The sequence below is a fragment of the Dendrobates tinctorius genome, unplaced genomic scaffold (genome assembly GCF_039654945.1).
Source record: "Dendrobates tinctorius isolate UK_male_01 unplaced genomic scaffold, ASM3965494v1 ptg000133l, whole genome shotgun sequence".
Taxonomy (NCBI): Eukaryota; Metazoa; Chordata; class Amphibia; order Anura; family Dendrobatidae; genus Dendrobates; species Dendrobates tinctorius.
This window is the reverse complement of record NW_027361801.1, coordinates 5,448,933-5,470,105: the sequence shown is the minus strand read 5'-3', so window position 1 is coordinate 5,470,105 and position 21,173 is coordinate 5,448,933.

Genomic DNA, 21,173 nt, shown 5'->3' with positions numbered 1-21,173 from the left:
CATTTTCAGGAAGGCCAACAATCTAGGCAATATTATAGCCCCTTCTATTTCCAAACTCCTAATGGTGGACACTGTTCATTCACAACCACTTCCTTTTGGTTTTTTCCATGTAAGAAATGTGGGCCCTGCAAGAAACTAGGTACCAAAAAACAATTTGCTATTGCAAATCTATTGAGATAAAAATTAAAGATTTTATCACTTGTGATACTAAAGGGGTTATCTATGGTATCACATGCCCCTGTGGAAAACTGTACATTGGGTGCACTATACGTCCAATGAGTGTAAGGATTGCAGAACATTTGCGCAATACTGCTAATAAATTTACAGGCCATTCTCTTTCAAACCATTTCTCTATGAATCATGCAGGCTCTATTAAAGACATTAAAGTAACTGGCATTAAAGTGGCTAAAAAAAATTAGAGAAAGGGAAATTTTATCCACCAGATGTCTAGAGAAGAGAGCAAATGGATCTTTGAAATGAACACACTGATGCCTAATGGCCTGAATAGTGAGATCGAACTTTTTGCTTTTAATGTTTAATCCAGGTATTGATTGATGTTGGGTATACAAGTGCTACCTATTCTCTATGGACCATCCCTGATGAAGGAATCAGCGTATTCCGAAATGCGTTGGATAGTAATTTGGTCCTCCCTACACTTCTTAGCCAGTCACATGAGCAATCACGTGACCGTGATGTCACGCAAGGTCCTGCAGGTCCTCTGCACCTTGCCGGCTACAGCCTGCACATGGTACCTTTACTGCCTACACAAGGCGGTTGGTACACTGCAGGAAGGATGTCTGTCACCGGCCGGGACAGCGTCCGATACATGACACATCACCTTTCCTGGCACTAACTGGCAATCAGCATCTTGATCTACATTGGGACCAGACCTTTGTCTGAATAAGGATCCTGTCCTATATAGGACCTTCCCGGGGAATACTCTATTGTTCACATCCTAACAGCCAGCATTAAGGTACTCTACTGCGTATTTGTATAGCGCAAGTCTAAACCAGTTTTTATTTTTATAGTTTTAAAATTGTACAAATTGGATGGTATTGTCCTAATATTTGCTGCTGTGTATCCTGGAAATCTAGCGCTTAGCGCCCTTGGTTATTTGTTTTACTTTTAAAAACAGCGTTCATGCATCTTGTCATGCTTTCCACCAGTCTTTCACACTGGTTCTTGCACAAAAATTTAAGCAGTTCTTCTTTGTTTGATGGCTTTTGACTATCCATCTTCCTCCTTATTATATTCAAGAGGTTTTCAATGGGGTTCAGGTCTGGAGATTGGGCTGGCCATGACATGGATTTGATGTGGTGGTCCTTCACCCACACATTGATTGATCTAACTGTGTGGCATGGCGCATTGTCCTGCTGGAAAAAACAGTCCTCAGATTTGAGGAACATTGCCTAAGCAGAAGGAATCAACTGTCTTTCCACGAAAACCCTGTGTGCGGCTTGATTCGTACGTCCTTTGCAAAGATTAACCTGCCCAATTCCAGCCTTGCTGAAGTATCCTCAAATCATCACCGATGCTCCACCAAATTTCACAGTGGGTGCAAAACACTGTGGCTTGTACTCCTCTCCAGGTCTCTGTCTAACCATTAGATGGCCAGGGGTTGGGCAAAGCTGAAAATTAGACTCATCAGAGAAGATTACCTTACTCCAGTCCTCTGTGGCCCAATCCTTATGGTCTTTGGCAAACTTCAGCCTGGCTGTCCTTTGCTTCTCATTGATGAAAGGCATTTTTCTAGATTTACATGACTTGAGCCCTGCCTCTAGGAGCCTGTTATGAACTGTTCTTGCTGTAAACTTCACCCCAGCTGCCATTTGCCATTCCTTTATAGGTTACTAGATGTCATCCTGCAGTTGCTGAGTGACATTGATTGGGGCTTGGAGAGATTCCTACCTTCCCTTTCCTCGATGCAGAGCAGACAGGACCATTGTTGCTGTTTATGCATCCGGAGAGATGATACATACCAGATATTGTAAAGTCCATACTTGTTTATTGGAAATCTGGACATGCATCATATGATTGGTAATGCAGTACTTCTCCAGAAAATGCAGGTGTAACAACCAAGGTGGTACAGCACTGTGTGTGCAGCAAGGTGTGCAGCAAGTTGGTAGCAAAATGATTCAGCAAATTGAGCAAATTGTGCAAATTATGGTAAAAAACTGATGCCTTTCACAGCCTGGTAAGCGTGTCTCTCCCAGGAGAAAATGAAACTAGTAATGGACACCGGCAGGAAGAGAAGGACTGACCAGACCTGGAAGTTTAACCCCTTAACAACCAGGGGTATTTTTGGTTTTGCATTTTCATTTTTCCCTCCCCTTCTTTCCAGAGCCATAACTTTTTTATTTTTCCATCTATATGGCCATGTGAGGGCTTATTTTTTGCGGGACGAGTTTTAATCTTAAATGACACCATTGGTTTTACCATGTCATGTACTCAAAAACGGGAAAAAAATTCCAAGTGCGGTGAAATTGCCAAAAAAGTGCAATCCCACACATGTTTTTTGCTTGGCTTTTTTGCTAGGTTCACTAGATGCTAAATCTGACCTGCCATTATGATTTTCCAGGTCATTACGAGTTCATAGACACCAAACATGTCTATGTCCTCTTTTATCTAAGTGGGGAAAAAAAATTCCAAAGTTTGCTAAAAAAAAAAAAAAATTGCGCAATTTTCCGAGACCCGTAGCGTCTCCACTTGTCATGATCTGGGGTCGGGTGAGGGTTTATTTTTTCCATGCCAGGCTGATGATTTTAATGATACCACGTTTGTGCAGATAAGATCTTTTGATCGCCCGTTATTGCATTTTAATGCAATGTCTTGGCGACCAAAAAAACGTAGTTCTGGAGTTTTAAATTTTTTTCTCGCTACCCCATTTAGCGGTCGGGTTAATGCTTTTTTTTACAGATAGATCGGGTGATTCTGAACGCGGCGATACCTAATATATGTATGTGGGATTTTTTTTACTGTTTTATTTTGATTGGGGCAAAAGGGGGGTGATTTGAACTTTTAGGTTTTTTATTTTTTCTATTTTTAAACAATTTTTTTTAACTTTTGGCAGCATGCTTCAATAGACTCCATTGGAGGCTAGAAGCATGTGCAACCCGATCGGCTCTGCTACATATGGGAGATGAGCAGATCGCCCATATGTAGCAGATTTACTGCTGTGCTTTCAGCGCCAACCACTGGGTGGCGCTGAAAGCCATATGCCTGGAACAACCATAGAGGTCTCTATGAGACCTCTGGTTGTCCAGGCAACATGACGCCGACCCCCGATCACGTGACAGGGGTCGGCGATGACGTCATTTCCGGCCCAGTGGCCGGAATTGCTATTTAAATGCCTGCTGTCAGCTTTGACAGTGGGATTTAACTAGTTAATAGGCGCGGGCGGACAGCGATTCTGCTCGCGCCTATTGCAGGCACATGTCAGCTGTTCATAACAGCTGACATGTCCCAACTTTGATGCGGGCTAAGCGCCGGAGCCCTCATCAAAGCAGGGGAGATGTCTGATGACGGACTGTGTCCGTCACTGGACATTAAGAGGTTAAGGCATGTACTAGAATTAATTAGCTGCAGTATGCTATACAGAAAAAGGAAAGCAGGTGGCAGCAGACCAAATGCAAAACTGAACACAAAGAATGGTAACATAACACAATCTATATAAGCATTTAGTCATAACTTTAGATGGAACAGCACATATGTAGAGAAGCTGATTTTTATAAAACTGTGCAGTGGTCTCTTAATTTTTGCAGAACTGTAGGTACATTAATTATATATCTTCACAATCAGACTTTTGTAAATGGGGTGATGCAAAATATGAGGTTTGATTCAAACTTTTGTAGTTTTCATAATTTAAAAAAATGCTCTTCCTTTTAAGGTTTAACTGTCTGTAAATCGGTATTTGGGTCATCCTGAACTATTGCACGGTATTATTAGAATCAACTATTGTAATGTGATGTGAAATTTTTAATATCTGACCAAATCTTTGTACACGATATAACGCAGCATTACTGGTATAGTTATTGCAGTTAATCCAACCATATATAAAAGGAAAACCTAATTTTTAATACTTCATTAGGAAATTCCTATCTCATAATTGTGGGGGATAAGGGCTATTATAGGACTTTCCCTTAATAAGAAGCATTTCTCAATTTGGAAGACTCAGTACATCTGTGACTTACATGGATAGTCAATTGAATTAATTGGGAACTGTGTAAGGCTATGTGCACACGCTGCGGTTTTTGCTGCAGTTCCGCTGCGGTTTTTGGCCCTGCAGAACCGCAGCAGTTCCGCAGACATGGTACAGTACCCTATGGGTTTTCAAAACCGCTGTGCTCACACTGCGTTTTTTTCCGAGCAGGTTTTGCTGCGTTTTTTTTTCCGTAGCATGTCAATTGTTTCTGCGGATTCCGCTGCGGTTTCACACCTTACATAGTAGAGGTGTGAAACCGCAGGGCAAAACCGCAGGCCAAGCCGCAGGTCACTTTACCTGTGGTTCCGCTGGAGAAAACCCGCAGGTGAATCTGCAGCGTGTGCACATAAATAAAAAACAAACCCTTATTCACATTCACGCCACTTGGCAAGTGAAAAGGTTTTAAATACTAGAGTAGGGACTGTCCCGCAAGGGTTGCCGTGACGTGGCGGGATGGCTTGTACATTATTTTGATCAAAATTATGTTTACTAAATACCCTTATTATTATTATTATTACCTTTATGCATTATTTGCAGTATATTTTTTACTTTTTAGTTCAGGATATTTGTGTTTTTTGCTTTTTGTTTTCTCTGGTTAATGGTCATGTGTTAATATGCACTTACATTGTGCATACACATTAACTTACTTTTCTCAGTTCAGATTTGTTTTTTATTCATTTCATTGTGCATTCAGTGCATATAGGGGTGTGACCGCCCTTTTTCTGAGCTGAGAAAGCCATCCAGTCTGGCCTAAGCTGTTACTAGTGGTTCAGCCGCTCGATCCTTATTCACATTCACGTCACTTGGCAAGTGAAAAGGTTTTAAATACTAGAGTAGGGACTGTCCCACAAGGGTTGCCGTGACGTGGCGGGATGGCTTGTGCATTATTTTGATCAAAATTATGTTTACTAAATACCATTATTATTATTACCTTTATGCATTATTTGCAGTATATTTTTTACTTTTTAGTTCAGGATATTTGTGTTTTTTGTTTTTCGTTTTCTCAGCGTGTGCACATAGCCTAATACTTCCTTTTCCCAGTAGTATAGCTGCAGGTTAGTCAATTATTTGCTGTAATCAGCACATGCAGATTAGACAGATTAGAAGAGATGGGGTTGCAGCAGGACATCCTATGATTAGCTTATTGTTGGAGGTAAATTCTAACAGAAGATACAAAGACAAACAAAAATGACTATCATACTTTTATGACTGAATGGAAATCAATTGTTATCCTTCAGTAAGTTGTGAAAAATAATTTGGTTTTGATTTGTGAACCAGTTTGTTATATTCATCAGCCGCCAAAGAAAAATGAACATTAATTGTATTGATTTGATGCAGAGATGCTTTTAAATCATCTCATATGTCTGCACTGATCTGTAAATGGAGATTTATTTTTCTCTTCTGAGAACTGAACAAAGCTCGACCTACTTAGATTTATACGGTTTTCATAAAAAGAAAAAGCAAAGTAATATTAAATGGATTTTCACATTATGTTTCAGTTTGTTAATTGTTATTAAAAATCAGTCAAAATAGATGCAGCATGTGAAGTTTAGGAAGAAATAAGGGACAGGTAAAAGAGAGAATGCTGCAAGGGCAGACTACAAGAGGTTTATTTGTAGTCTGTTACCGTGGAGACACTCCGGAATCAGTTGTCCACATTTTCCATTGATAGTCTTTTGTGCATGGCAAATCTGCAGGACCAGATAACCAGGGGAGATAACAGTGAAATATAACTGCAAACCTGCATGCACAAATCTTCATAACAGCATTCTTCTTTGTTTAATCCAAAAGGGGCACATGAGAAAAAAAAAAATTAAAATCCCAGAAAACAAGACGTTTCAATTGGATAAACCACTCATTCCAGGTAAAAGAAAGGACACATCTGTGTCGGTGATTTTTGTAATGGCTCACCGTATTGGAAAGTGCAGCAATTACAAACAGTAATTAAAATGGTATATTGAAGTATATCCAAAGTATGGATGCCAATATTTATCAAATAAATACATAAAACATATACAGTATATTTACTACACAGTACACAAAATACACAAATTTACACAACAACATGTTTGGGAGCTTTTTCTTTTTCCAAATTACATTCTTAACTTTGTAGCATTTCTTCTTTGAAGAATTAAATACTTACAAAATCTGAGCAATTATATTTAAGTGGAATTGAATACTACGCAAATATTATAAAAATCCACATTCGCCAAAATGCAGATTTTTTGTAATTTGCTTCTGCACAGATTTAGCAACATGGCATCCGCTAGCTGCCATTATTCAGATCCGTAAAGGGATGTCAAAATGTAAAAAAATTAAAAAACATACTTATTCTCACCTTACCGATCACCTCTCTAACCCTTCCCCTACTCACTGTCACTCTTCCGGTCCTCATCACATCTTTTAATCTACTCCTTGAGTGCTGAAATCCCCTTGCTTGGAACCCTTGCTGTTCTCATCAGAGCTGAAAGTACCAAGCCTAGAGTGAGGGGTGCAGGGATTTTCTCAGGAAAATACTCATGAATAGGCAAATTTTAATTTTGTCTGATCCATTATATTCCTCACTAATACTTACCATTATGTTACCACAGACAGACGTGAGATAATTCTGAAAAAGTTTTGAAAAAAAGAAAAGCTATTTTTATTAGCACTGACAAAATGTTTTTAATCCATTTCCATATTTAACTTTAAAAGATTTGGAGACTACATTGACATAGAAGATAAAATAGCTGTTTGACATAAATATCAAACTTAGCAATACTGAATCTAGAAAAAAAAGAAAACTATCCATATCTAAAATTCACATATTAATTGTTGTAACTTTCTTATTTAAAGAGAACATTTCTCCAAACTTTTCATGTTAAATTGGACACACAATGAAATAGTGACTGTAGTGAATAATAAAAATTTGGTTTTTTTTTATCAATTTTGTCTCTGTGTTCCGGAAATATTAGTGATCAAAGTATCTGGAGTCTAATAACTTAGTTTTCAAATAGTTCAAATGGTTGATATTCGACAGTTTTTACTGGGGCATTTACCTCCTGTATAATGGCATCTTCTTATAAGCAGGCAGCCACACTCAGTGGAATATAATAGGTTAGAGCAGCTTTCTCAGTGTGAAAACAGTTCCCAACAAGAAAAAATTGGGTATAAAAGTAATACTATTTGTTCCAATTATTTTAAAGAAAACGAAGTTGGTGATATAAATCCATTTATTCTCTGGAACGCCCATAAGGCGGTTTTGAGAGGCCATTTGCAACAATTTTAACTAACCTTAACAAACTACTCCAAAATATCACCACAGATTTTGCAAATTTCAAACATATTAATTTATCCTTATTTGGGAAAATATTAGCTGTAAAATCTTTCATTTTACCTAAAGTGTTGTATCTGTTTAGGACACTCCCTGTTCGTATTCCCCTAATTCAATTATCAAAAATCCAGAATTTAGTGAACTCTTTTATTTGGGATGGCAAAAAGCCAAGAATTGCGTCAAATATTCTTTATAAAAGCAAAAAAAATGGTGGCCTAGGACTACCGAATGTCACAGCATATCACCAAGCTACACTGATTAAAGCTAGTATTAATTGGTTTAGACAAAATATATCACTTGCGTGGATTGTCTTAGAAAAAAACCTAAGTAACAATGACTTACTTCACAATATCTTTTATAATAATATTCTTGGTGCTAGGCCAAGACTACCCTCCCATCCTATATTCCAAGCTATACTTTTGGCTTGGAAAGATTTTCTTAGACCAGGAAGGAACTGGAGCAAAATGAGGCAAATATATAATGTTCCACTAACTTTAATGTCAGCCTACTACAGGTTCTCAATTCCAGAAATTTGGCTTATACGTAATATTAAAAAAATAGGAGATTTGTATAATGGTACTTTCCTTACTTTTAGTGAAATTAAAACAAAGTTTAATCTTCCATCCTCAGAATTCCTTTTTTTTACTATTCTCAAGGATTATATTAAAAAGTTTCTTCAAATTAAACCATTAAATTTGGATATTTTGTCCTTATTTTTGGGAAATATAGAGAAGAAAAGCATTTGGACTTTAAAGAATATATATAAAACCTTTAATAAAGATTTGTTTATAGTAAAGAGTGCATACATGAAACATTGGGAGTCCGAATTGAACATTAGACCTTCTCTAGAACAATGGCAAGACGCTCTTAAAATTTATTACACTTCGACTATCTCGATGATGTTACAAGAATCTTACTACAAAATATATGCCAGATGGTATTATACTCCATCGAGACTCTATTTTATAAATCAAGGTAATTCTAACTTGTGTTGGAGAGGGTGTGGACTGGTTGGAAATATATATCATATATTCTGGGGATGCCCAAATATAAAGAATTTATGGAGTGAGGTTTCTGTTCACGTAAATACGTTCTTGGGAAGGAGATTGGTTATATCTCCTAGTATGGCTCTTCTTCTTTTAGAACTGGAACATTTGGATACACCAACATCACTTATGCTAGCACATATTTTATCAGTAGTTAAAAATTCTATAGCAGCACACTGGAGGAAAACTGATCCACCAAAATTTGAAGATATATTTCATAATCTGTTGATACATAGTGCATTAGAAAGGCATTTTGCATTACATAATAATTTTTTGGATAAATATAATAGAAAGTGGGAGGTATGGAACAAACTTTTTGTCACACAGACTTAGTCTTATTGTTTCTAATGAATCCAAGTGAGACTTTGCTTTAAATTTTAAATTTTAAATTATAAGTTATAGTTTTTGGATTTTAGCTTTAGTACTAGTTTAGTATTAGTTTTAAATTTTAATTTTATAAACCATAGGCACTATACTATTGTGTTAAATAATGGTTTTAGTTTCTGATTTACTATGTAAGCTGATAAATGAATCGATAATTTATAGTATATGCTTATGGAAGTAGTGGTCATAAATAGAGTTGAGCGAAACGGGTCGAAAAAATTCAAAAGTCGCCGACTTTTGGCAAAGTCGGGTTTCATGAAACGAAACCCGACCGTAGGATGAGGTCGGCCACGAGGTCGGCGACTTACGCGCCAAAGTCGCGTTTCAAAAGTTTGTTTTGCGCTCTTTTTCAGCCAATCAGGATCCACGGACACTGTGGGCAACGTGATGACATAGGCACGGGTCACCATCTTTCAGAAGGGCATGCAAGTGATTGGCTTGCTTTGGTGGGCGTCACAGGTGGTATAAAAGGGCGTGCACGCCGACCGCCATCTTACTTCTGCCGATCTTAGCATAGGGAGAGGTTGCTGCTGATTCTGTAGGGAGAGCGTTAGGCAGGGAAGAAGACAAAAAAACTGCTTCTGCTGCTAGCGATTTGGCCTGCACAACACACCAGTCACTGTGTGTGCAGTGCAAGGGGAGGCTATATTGTGGTGTATCAGTGGTGTTGGTTGTTGGGCTGCCTTCTAAGGCTTCCTGACACGCTGGCATTGCTGTTTACCCACTGCTCCGCAAACTGCTTTTTTAAAAGCAATCCAATCTCCCTTATCCTCTAGTCACTTTGGTCACAGCTGCGCCATCGAGCCTGTCACATAGCGCTCAGATATTCATTGGGCCTCAACCTGCGTAAGCAATCCCAATTTTTTTTTTTGTCCTGCTGAGAAGAAAAAAAAACTGCTTCTGCTGCTGATAGCAATTTGGCCTGCACAACACACCAGTCACTGTGTGTGCAGTGCAAGGGGAGGCTATATAGTGGTGTATCAGTGGTGTTGGTTGTTGGGCTGCCTTTTAAGGCTTCCTGACAGGCTGGCATTGCTGTTTACCCACTTCTCTGCAAACTGCTTTTTTAAAAGCAATCCAATCTCCCTTATCCTCTAGTAACTTTGGTCACAGCTGTGCCATCGAGCCTGTCACATAGCGCTCAGATATTCATTGGGCCTCACACAATCCAAAAGTGTCCAGTGTCCAAAAGTGTGTGCAGATATTCAAAATCTCCCTTATCCTCTAGTCACTTTTGTCACAGCAGTGCCATCAAGCCTGTCACATAGCGCTGAGATATCAGTGGGCCTCACACAATCCAAAAGTGTCCAGTGTCCAAAAGTGTGTACAGATATTCAAAATCTCCCTTATCCTCTAGTCACTTTTGTCACAGCAGTGCCATCGAGCCTGTCACATAGCGCTGAGATATCAGTGGGCCTCACACAATCCAAAAGTGTCCAGTGTCCAAAAGTGTGTGCAGATATTCAAAATCTCCCTTATCCTCTAGTCACTTTTGTCACAGCAGTGCCATCGAGCCTGTCACATAGCGCTGAGATATCAGTGGGCCTCACACAATCCAAAAGTGTCCAGTGTCCAAAAGTGTGTGCAGATATTCAAAATCTCCCTTATCCTCTAGTCACTTTTGTCACAGCAGTGCCATCGAGCCTGTCACATAGCGCTGAGATATCAGTGGGCCTCACACAATCCAAAAGTGTCCAGTGTCCAAAAGTGTGTGCAGATATTCAAAATCTCCCTTATCCTCTAGTCACTTTTGTCACAGCAATGCCATCGAGCCTGTCACATAGCGCTGAGATATCAGTGGGCCTCACACAATCCAAAAGTGTCCAGTGTCCAAAAGTGTGTGCAGATATTCAAAATCTCCCTTATCCTCTAGTCACTTTTGTCACAGCAGTGCCATCGAGCCTGTCACATAGCGCTGAGATATCAGTGGGCCTCACACAATCCAAAAGTGTCCAGTGTCCAAAAGTGTGTGCAGATATTCAAAATCTCCCTTAACCTCTAGTCACTTAGGTCACAGCAGTGCCATCGAGCCTGTCACATAGTGCTGAGATAACAGTGGGCCTCACACAATCCAAAAGTGTCCACTGTCCAAAAGTGTGTGCAGATATTCAAAATCTCCCTTATCCTCTAGTCACTTTTGTCACAGCAGTGCCATCGAGCCTGTCACATAGCGCTGAGATATCAGTGGGCCTCACACAATCCAAAAGTGTCCAGTGTCCAAAAGTGTGTGCAGATATTAAAAATCTCCCTTATCCTCTAGTCACTTTTGTCACAGCAGTGCCATCGAGCCTGTCACATAGCGCTGAGATATCAGTGGGCCTCACACAATCCAAAAGTGTCCAGTGTCCAAAAGTGTGTGCAGATATTCAAAATCTCCCTTATCCTCTAGTCACTTTTGTCACAGCAGTGCCATCGAGCCTGTCACATAGCGCTCAGATATCAGTGGGCCTCACACAATCCAAAAGTGTCCAGTGTCCAAAAGTGTGTGCAGATATTCAAAATCTCCCCTGTCCTATAGACACCTTGTACCTTGTTTTACATTACTATATAGTTTGTTGGATTTTGTCTACATTTCTACCAAAAATGAGGAAGGCTGGTGGAAGAGGCCGTGGAATTGGGCGGGGGTTGGCAGCTGGTAATGATGGTGTTGGTGGTGGATCTGATGGTAGTGGCAAGAGCAAAATAGGACCGAATGCAGGAGGTGCTGACCCTACGTCATCGTCTGGCTACATAAGGCCTCGAACGCTTAGTTTTCTAGGAGTTGGCAAACCGCTTTTAAAGCCAGAGCATCAGGAAAAAGTTTTGTCTTACATTGCTGACTCAGCCTCCAGCTCTATCGCCTCCTCTTCTTCAGTTGTAAAAAGTAAAAGCACTGAGTCGTCATTGGAGGCTCATGTTCATGAACCACACCTTTCCTTGTGTCCTTCACCCCAACCAAGATTGAAGGATGACGCAGGCCATACTACTGATTACTCCATGGAGCTGTTTTCACATACCATGCCAGGATTATCAAGTGAAATGGTGAATTACCCAGGCCAAGATGAATCTGACATGGAGTGCACTGATGCACAGCCGCTGATGGATGATTCTGCTGGTACATTCACTCAGAGCACTACATTGTCCTTGCAGTGTACAGAGCCAGATTCTGACCCTGATGAGACTCAGGTGCCCCTTCCCGCACACTATACCACCATACACGGTGACACAGAGGAAGGTGCACATGACATAGAAGAGGAGGTGATGGATGACCCAGTTGTTGACCCAGATTGGCATCCATTGGGGGAAGAGGGTGCTGCTTCCAATAGCTCAGATGAGGAGCATCCACAGCAGACATCGACAACGCAACAGCTGTTATCTGGCAGGCCCGGAGCACTCCAAAGACAGGTTCCAAACATCAAAAGAGTTGCTGGACAGCTTGTCCAGAGGGTCAAAAGATCACAGGTTAGCACAGCAGCAAATGTTGAGGTGTCGTTGCAAGACCACAGCAGTCAGGGAATCCCACTGTTATATCAATGAAAGACTGATTCTAGGCCATCAGAAAGAACACCAACTCCATCACCATCATCAACCCTCTCTCAGTCCGCCCTGTCCACCGCTACTTCCACCATATGCAGCTCTCAAGTCCAGCTCACCCTCCCAGACACTATGAGTAGGTCAAGAAAGTACTCAGTCTCTCATCCGCGTACACTGGGTTTGAACGCCCACATTGCCAAACTAATCTCGTTTGAGATGATGCCCTTTCGGTTGGTGGAAAGCACAGCTTTCCGCGAACTCATGGCCTATGCAGTACCATGCTATGACCTACCCAGTCGCCACTTCTTCTCTCGCAAAGCCATCCCAGCCCTCCACCATCATGTGAAAGACCGCATTGTCCATGCACTCAAGCAGTCAGTGAGCGGAAAGGTGCACCTCACAACTGATGCATGGTCCAGTCGGCATGGCCAGGGCCGTTACGTGTCCATCACTGTGCACTGGGTTAATGTGGTGGATGCAGGGTCCACAGGGGACAGCGGTGGTGGGACAGTGCTGCCTAGCCCACGGTATAGGAAACAGTTGGCTGTAGGCGTTCGACCCTCCTCCTCCTCCTCCTCCTCCAGAAGCGAAAGCTCGTCCACAGAGCGCAGTCGTACGAGCACTCCATCTGCAGCTGCCACTGTTGCACATGATGTGTCCCCCTATCGAGCAGCTAGTGGAAAGCGTCAGCAGGCTGTGTTGCAGATGATGTGTTTGGGCGACAGACACACCGCCGAGGTGCTGGCCGAGTACTTGAAGCGACAAACTGAGTCATGGCTGGGCAGTGTACATCTTGAGGCAGGCAAGGTAGTTAGTGATAACGGCCGTAATTTTGTGGCAGCCATAGCCCTTTCAAAACTCAGCCACATACCTTGCTTGGCTCACACCTTGAACCTGGTGGTGCAGTGCTTCCTCAAAAATTATCCGGAGTTAACAGCCCTGCTCCATAAGGTGCGAAGACTGTGCGCGCACATCCGCCGGTCACCTGTACACTCCGTTCGTATGCAGAAGCTGCAGCGATTGCTCCACCTTCCCAACCACCGCCTCATTATCGACATTGCAACAAGGTGGAACTCCACCCTGCACATGGTGGAGCGGCTGTGCGAGCAGAGGCAGGCCATAATGCATTTGTGGGAGGATACACGGCCAGGCACTTTGAGAGCAGACATGGAGTTGACAGGTGTGCAGTGGTCGAAGCTGAAAGACCTTTGTAAAGTCCTTCAGTGTTTTGAGGAATGCACACGGCTGGTAAGCGCAGACGACGCCATCCTAAGCATGAGCATCCCACTTATGCGTCTGCTCATGCAAACTTTGACGCACCTTAAGGAGCAGGCGTCTGCAGCCAATGTTGATGAGGAGGAAGAGGAGGAGGGAATCCTTGATGACATTCAGCCATTGTCTGCTCAGGGACCTCTCCTGGACGAGGTGGAGGAAGAAGTGGAGGAGGAGGAGTATGATGATGGGGATGATTACTTAGGGGAGGAGGATGCATCTCGTGGGGCAAGTGAAAATGTTGGCGTGGCAAGGTCTGGTACAGGGTTTGTGCGTGACTGGAGGGATGTGGATTTGCCAGAAAGTGCTCCTCCACCCAGCACTCGCAGTGCATCATTGACACCGGGAACATTGGCCCACATGTCAGATTATGCCTTGCGGATCCTAAAAAGGGACCCCCGCATTGCCAAAATGATGAACGATGACGACTACTGGTTGGCCAGCATCCTGGATCCACGCTATAAAGGCAAATTACAAAACATCATGCCACAGGAGAACCTTGACCTAATATTGGCTAATAAACAAGCAACTCTGGTAAATCGGTTGCTTGAGGCATTCCCAGCACACAGCAGCGGTGATGGTTCTCACACGAGCCGTACGGGCCGGGGGCAGCATGGCAGAGGTGTTCGTGGTGCACACAGCAGAAGTGGCGTTGGAGACAGGGGTTTCATGACAATGTTGTGGACTGATTTTTCAAATACCGCTCACACAACTGGTAATTGTCATGATCACGTGTGTCAGCAATTACTCAGTGGTCTCCACATGGCCAAAGCTCACCAGAAAAAAAAAACTGTAGGGCCTGTGATAATGTCATGATCACGTGTGTCAGGACGCAGATGTTACCGCAAGGCGGACCCATAACACACGTGACCCTGGATACACCGCCTCCAGTGGGGCGCATTTAAATAATAAAAACGTGCAGGTGGATACGCCGCCTCCACCTGGCGAATTTAGGTATTACACGTTATACATACAATATCTGGAAACACCGCCTCCAGTAAGGCGCATTTAAATAATAAAGGGGGGAACCTGGGTAACTTTAACAATGGTGGGCCCTGCGATAGGGAAAAGGGAATTGGAGACCTCCTGAGCTCCCCTGAGCCAGTGTCCCTGCACTCCTAACGTTCCCTATGCCGGTTTCGCACCGGGCGCCGCACGCGTACCTCAACGCCCTAGCTCGCCCTGAACCTAAACCCTCACTAGGGAATAGGTCGGTGCGGAAACTAATCCCACCACTGCACTAATAACACACATGAGGAAAGAGACAATACAGGGGAAACACCACTTAGCTTTGCTCTGTTGCGTGCGCTCCTAGCAACAGAGCCCTCCACCTGAGTGCATCTTCTCCTCCACCTGGATGCATCACCATAACAGGATCCTTCACCTTAGTGCAGCCTTGGAGCAGAGTCCAAAACCAGTTGCAGCTGCTTAGTACCAGAGTCCCAAGGAAGAGTTCAGCTGCTGACACGAAGTCGAGCATGCTTGAGTCCAGCTCAGCGGCCAAGTCCCACATGGTGAGTGCCACTCTCCATAGTCACCACTCCACCAGCCCATGCAGACACTTCCCGCTGACACCATCACTGTGACTCCACCACGCCATGCCAGCCCTTCGTCCAGACACCATAGCTGAAACACATCCCCCCTGGCTAAGCTGTGCAGGACTCCTCACCAGCTCCATCCTTCATCCAGGCTCTCCAAAAACAGAGTGAACACACTCTCACAATATCACAGGCAGTGATTGCACCCCTCTAGCACACCTTTATAGGGTGTAACACCTGATCCCTAATTAAGTGCACAAAAACCTAAAGTGCAATACTGCTAACCACCACCGGGGACAGTCAAGACACCTTGGAACTTTCCAAAGTAAAAAAAGTTCACTTTGTGCTTTTAATACCGCCAGATCCAACACTGGATCATGACATTAATACTGCATCGATGGAAAGTGACAGGAGACAGCAGTTGTCAACTATGGTTACAAACTACTTTTCCTCCCATATCGATGTTCTCCCACACAGGTCATTCCCCTTTGACTATTGGGCCGCTAAACTGGACACCTGGCCTGAATTGGCACAATATGCCTTACAGGAGCTCGCTTGCCCAGCTGCAAGTGTGCTATCGGAAAGAGTCTTCAGTGCAGCTGGATCAATCCTGACAGAAAAAAGGACCCGTCTGTCAACCCAAAATGTGGATGATCTAACCTTCATTAAAATGAACCATGCATGGGTTTCCAAGGATTTTGTCCCACCTTCCCCTGATGACACATAGGGTGACAGAAAAATGGCTTGCTTTGGTCCACCTCTTCCTGGGACTTCACCTATTTCGCCTTTTGCATCAGCTGAATGTCCAACATCAACATATGCCACTTTCTAAAACTCCCTAACTGTGCTGCCTCCCTCCCCATGGCCGGGGTCACCACCTAGCGCACGACACCGTGCGAGTGCCGTTGCCCTGGACAGGTGGGTAGGCCGACTCTTGGGCGCGGGCACTGGCACAGGGTCCCTCATAGTGCAATCAAGTGTCTCTGATGGTGGTGGTGCACACCCGCCGTCAGACACACCGCTGTACTATGAGGGGCCCAGTGCCAGTACCGACGCCCACGAGTGGGCCCCCCTTGCTTGGGCAGGGCCCCAGCATTTGCAATCTTTACCTCTCCCTGCTCCTCCGCTGTGTAATCTGGGCCGTCAAATCCATACTGTGCCTGACACCGTCTGAGCCTGCAACCTGATGTATAGACATATATTTTGAATGTGTACGCTATCCATACATGTTATCCGGGGAAACGGTACCCTTTCTAACCTTTGTGCAATCACGTGCAATCCATACTGGGCCTAACACCGTCTGAGCCTGCCTCCTGAGACATATATTTTGAATGTGTACGCTATCCATACATGTTATCCGGGGAAACGATACCCTTTCTAACCTTTGTGCAATCACGTGCAATCCATACTGGGCCTAACACCGTCTGAGCCTGCCTCCTGAGACATATATTTTGAATGTGTACGCTATCCATACATGTTATCCGGGGAAACGGTACCCTTTCTAACCTTTGTGCAATCGCGTGCAATCCATACTGGGCCTAACACCGTCTGAGCCTGCCTCCTGATGTACAGACATATATTTTGAATGTGTACGCTATCCATACATGTTATCTGGGGATACGGTACCCTTTCTAACCTTTGTGCAATCACGTGCAATCCATACTGGGCCTAACACCATCTGAGCCTGCCTCCTGATGTATAGACATATATTTTGAATGTGTACGCTATCCATACATGTTATCTGGGGACACGGTACCCTTTCTAACCTTTGTGCAATCACGTGCAATCCATACTGGGCCTAACACCGTCTGAGCCTGCCTCCTGAGACATATATTTTGAATGTGTACGCTATCCATACATGTTATCCGGGGAAACGGTACCCTTTCTAACCTTTGTGCAATCACGTGCAATCCATACTGGGCCTAACACCGTCTGAGCCTGCCTCCTGATGTATAGACATATATTTTGAATGTATACGCTATCCATACATGTTATCCGGGGAAACGGTAACCTTTCTAACCTTTGTGCAATCACGTGCAATCCATACTGGGCCTAACACCGTCTGAGCCTGCCTCCTGAGACATATATTTTGAATGTGTACGCTATCCATACATGTTATCCGGGGAAACGGTACCCTTTCTAACCTTTGTGCAATCACGTGCAATCCATACTGGGCCTAACACCGTCTGAGCCTGCCTCCTGAGACATATATTTTGAATGTGTACGCTATCCATACATGTTATCTGGGGATACGGTACCCTTTCTAACCTTTGTGCAATCACGTGCAATCCATACTGGGCCTAACACCATCTGAGCCTGCCTCCTGATGTATAGACATATATTTAGAATGTGTACGCTATCCATACATGTTATCTGGGGATACGGTACCCTTTCTAACCTTTGTGCAATCACGTGCAATCCATACTGGGCCTAACACCGTCTGAGCCTGCCTCCTGAGACATATATTTTGAATGTGTATGCTATCCATACATGTTATCCGGGGAAACGGTACCCTTTCTAACCTTTGTGCAATCACGTGCAATCCATACTGGGCCTAACACCGTCTGAGCCTGCCTCCTGAGACATATATTTTGAATGTGTACGCTATCCATACATGTTATCCGGGGAAACGGTACCCTTTCTAACCTTTGTGCAATCACGTGCAATCCATACTGGGCCTAACACCATCTGAGCCTGCCTCCTGAGACATATATTTTGAATGTGTACGCTATCCATACATGTTATCCGGGGAAACGGTACCCTTTCTAACCTTTGTGCAATCACGTGCAATCCATACTGGGTCTAACACCGTCTGAGCCTGCCTCCTGAGACATATATTTTGAATGTGTACGCTATCCATACATGTTATCCGGGGAAACGGTACCCTTTCTAACCTTTGTGCAATCACGTGCAATCCATACTGGGCCTAACACCGTCTGAGCCTGCCTCCTGAGACATATATTTTGAATGTGTACGCTATCCATACATGTTATCCGGGGAAACGATACCCTTTCTAACCTTTGTGCAATCACGTGCAATCCATACTGGGCCTAACACCGTCTGAGCCTGCCTCCTGATGTATAGACATATATTTTGAATGTGTACGCTATCCATACATGTTATCCGGGGAAACAGTAACCTTTCTAACCTTTGTGCAATCACGTGCAATCCATACTGGGCCTAACACCGTCTGAGCCTGCCTCCTGAGACATATATTTTGAATGTGTACGCTATCCATACATGTTATCCGGGGAAACGGTACCCTTTCTAACCTTTGTGCAATCACGTGCAATCCATACTGGGCCTAACACCGTCTGAGCCTGCCTCCTGAGACATATATTTTGAATGTGTACGCTATCCATACATGTTATCTGGGGATACGGTACCCTTTCTAACCTTTGTGCAATCACGTGCAATCCATACTGGGCCTAACACCGTCTGAGCCTGCCTCCTGATGTATAGACATATATTTTGAATGTGTACGCTATCCATACATGTCATCTGGGAATACGGTACCCTTTCTAACCTTTGTGCAATCACGTGCAATCCATACTGGGCCTAACACCGTCTGAGCCTGCCTCCTGAGACATATATTTTGAATGTGTACGCTATCCATACATGTTATCCGGGGAAACGGTACCCTTTCTAACCTTTGTGCAATCACGTGCAATCCATACTGGGCCTAACACCGTCTGAGCCTGCCTCCTGAGACATATATTTTGAATGTGTACGCTATCCATACATGTTATCCGGGGAAACGGTACCCTTTCTAACCTTTGTGCAATCACGTGCAATCCATACTGGGCCTAACACCGTCTGAGCCTGCCTCCTGAGACATATATTTTGAATGTGTACGCTATCCATACATGTTATCCGGGGAAACGGTACCCTTTCTAACCTTTGTGCAATCACGTGCAATCCATACTCGGCCTAACACCGTTTGAGCCTGCCTCCTGAGACATATATTTTGAATGTGTACGCTATCCATACATGTTATCCGGGGAAACGGTACCCTTTCTAACCTTTGTGCAATCACGTGCAATCCATACTGGGCCTAACACCATCTGAGCCTGCCTCCTGATGTATAGACAAATATTTTGAATGTGTACGCTATCCATACATGTTATCTGGGGATACGGTACCCTTTCTAACCTTTGTGCAATCACGTGCAATCCATACTGGGCCTAACACCGTCTGAGCCTGCCTCCTGATGTATAGACATATATTTTGAATATGTACGCTATCCATACATGTTATCTGGGGATACGGTACCCTTTCTCACCTTTGTGCAATCATGTGTAATCCATACTGGGCGTGAGAACGGCTGGCGAGCTGTCAAGCAAGCTACAGCACCTGTGGTTTGCACACGTAAGTTTTTCATTTTTTCAGGAATGACGGTTAGGCCTAATTCCGGAACTGCGGTTGACCTGCACTTACTGGGAAATCATTGTTCGCGGGTAATAATTGTAATCAGTGATCCCAATCACTAACGTTGTTCAGCGGGTTATCTGCACCTGTAAGCGACAAACGCTGGCCTTTGTAACGCACATGCAGCCACGGACATGTAAGGGCATGACACACCAGTTATTGGCCAATCTCATGTGCCAGAGCCTCACGTGTCCCTCTAGTAAGCCGGACTCGGACCGCGGGGCATGACGGAGTCTCGTTCGTTAACGGAATTAAGCTTGCAATGTGTGCATCTGTTCTGTAGCTGGCATGGTTGAGGTTTCCCAGGTGGAGTCGAATTTAACCGTAGGCTCCACTCCTGGTGGTGCCCTTCTGGACATTCCTTTAAGGTTCAGCTTTGCAACCATACTGCCCACGTAAAACAAACACTTTGCCTTCATGAACGCTGTTTGGAGGGTCATGACTCGTGTGAATAACGCCGCCCAATCAGTTAACCTGCTAGAGAGATCCTTCATTGCTCCCAAGCATGACATCACACTCCCTAGGAAGAAGGTAATGCCACTGTGGCAACCGTACTCCTGGGTGCAACACAAGTGCACTGATGCCCAGCCACTGCTCGATGAATCTGCTGGTACATTGACCCAGACCACTACATTCCCCTCCCACGCTACACGACCTGAATCTGACCCTGATGAAACTCAGGTTACCCTTCCCATATACAGTTCCATCTTACACGGTGACAAAGAGGAAGCTGCAGATGAAAGTGCAGGTTCGGCCCACCCGCCATCAGACACACCACCGTACTATCATGGGCCCTGTGCCAGTGCCATCGCCAATGAGTGGGCCCCCCCTGCTTGCCCAGGATCACAGCACTTGCAAAGTTGAAATACTGTGCAGTGAGATGGAAGATGGGGACGACGAGGAATCCAGACAAGTACAGGGATTCCCTAGCGAGGAGACTTATTTGATTGTTTTCAATGTTGGGACAGCAATTTTTGGGGAGCACTATACTCTGGAGAATGATAGATGGGGCCCACCATACACTGGAACATTCCAAAGGTGGACATCAGACACTGGAGCAGCATTTACAGGGCCCATTATACACTAGACATTAGAAATGGGGCCCATTATGTTTGGAGCATTATTTGGGCCCATAAGACAGTGGAGCTTCATCCATGGGGACCAACATATACTGTAGCATTATGTGGAGCTCATCATATACTGTTTCAAACATTATATGGGACCAATGATTCTGTATGGAGAAATAGATGGGCCTCGTCATGAGATGTAAAAAGTGAGGTATTTTTCATTGTACTATACCGCTATTTCTCTGCCGTATCGGAGCATGATGAGTTGTGGTATGTGTTAAAGGGGCGCTCTTTCGCCCAGGGCACATGAAAACCTGCAGCCAGCCCTCCCCCCCAACAACTTTAGCCAAATAACCCCCATTTTTCAGTGCGTAACTTGTATTATGAAGTTAATTAAGGTTGACAAGCTTA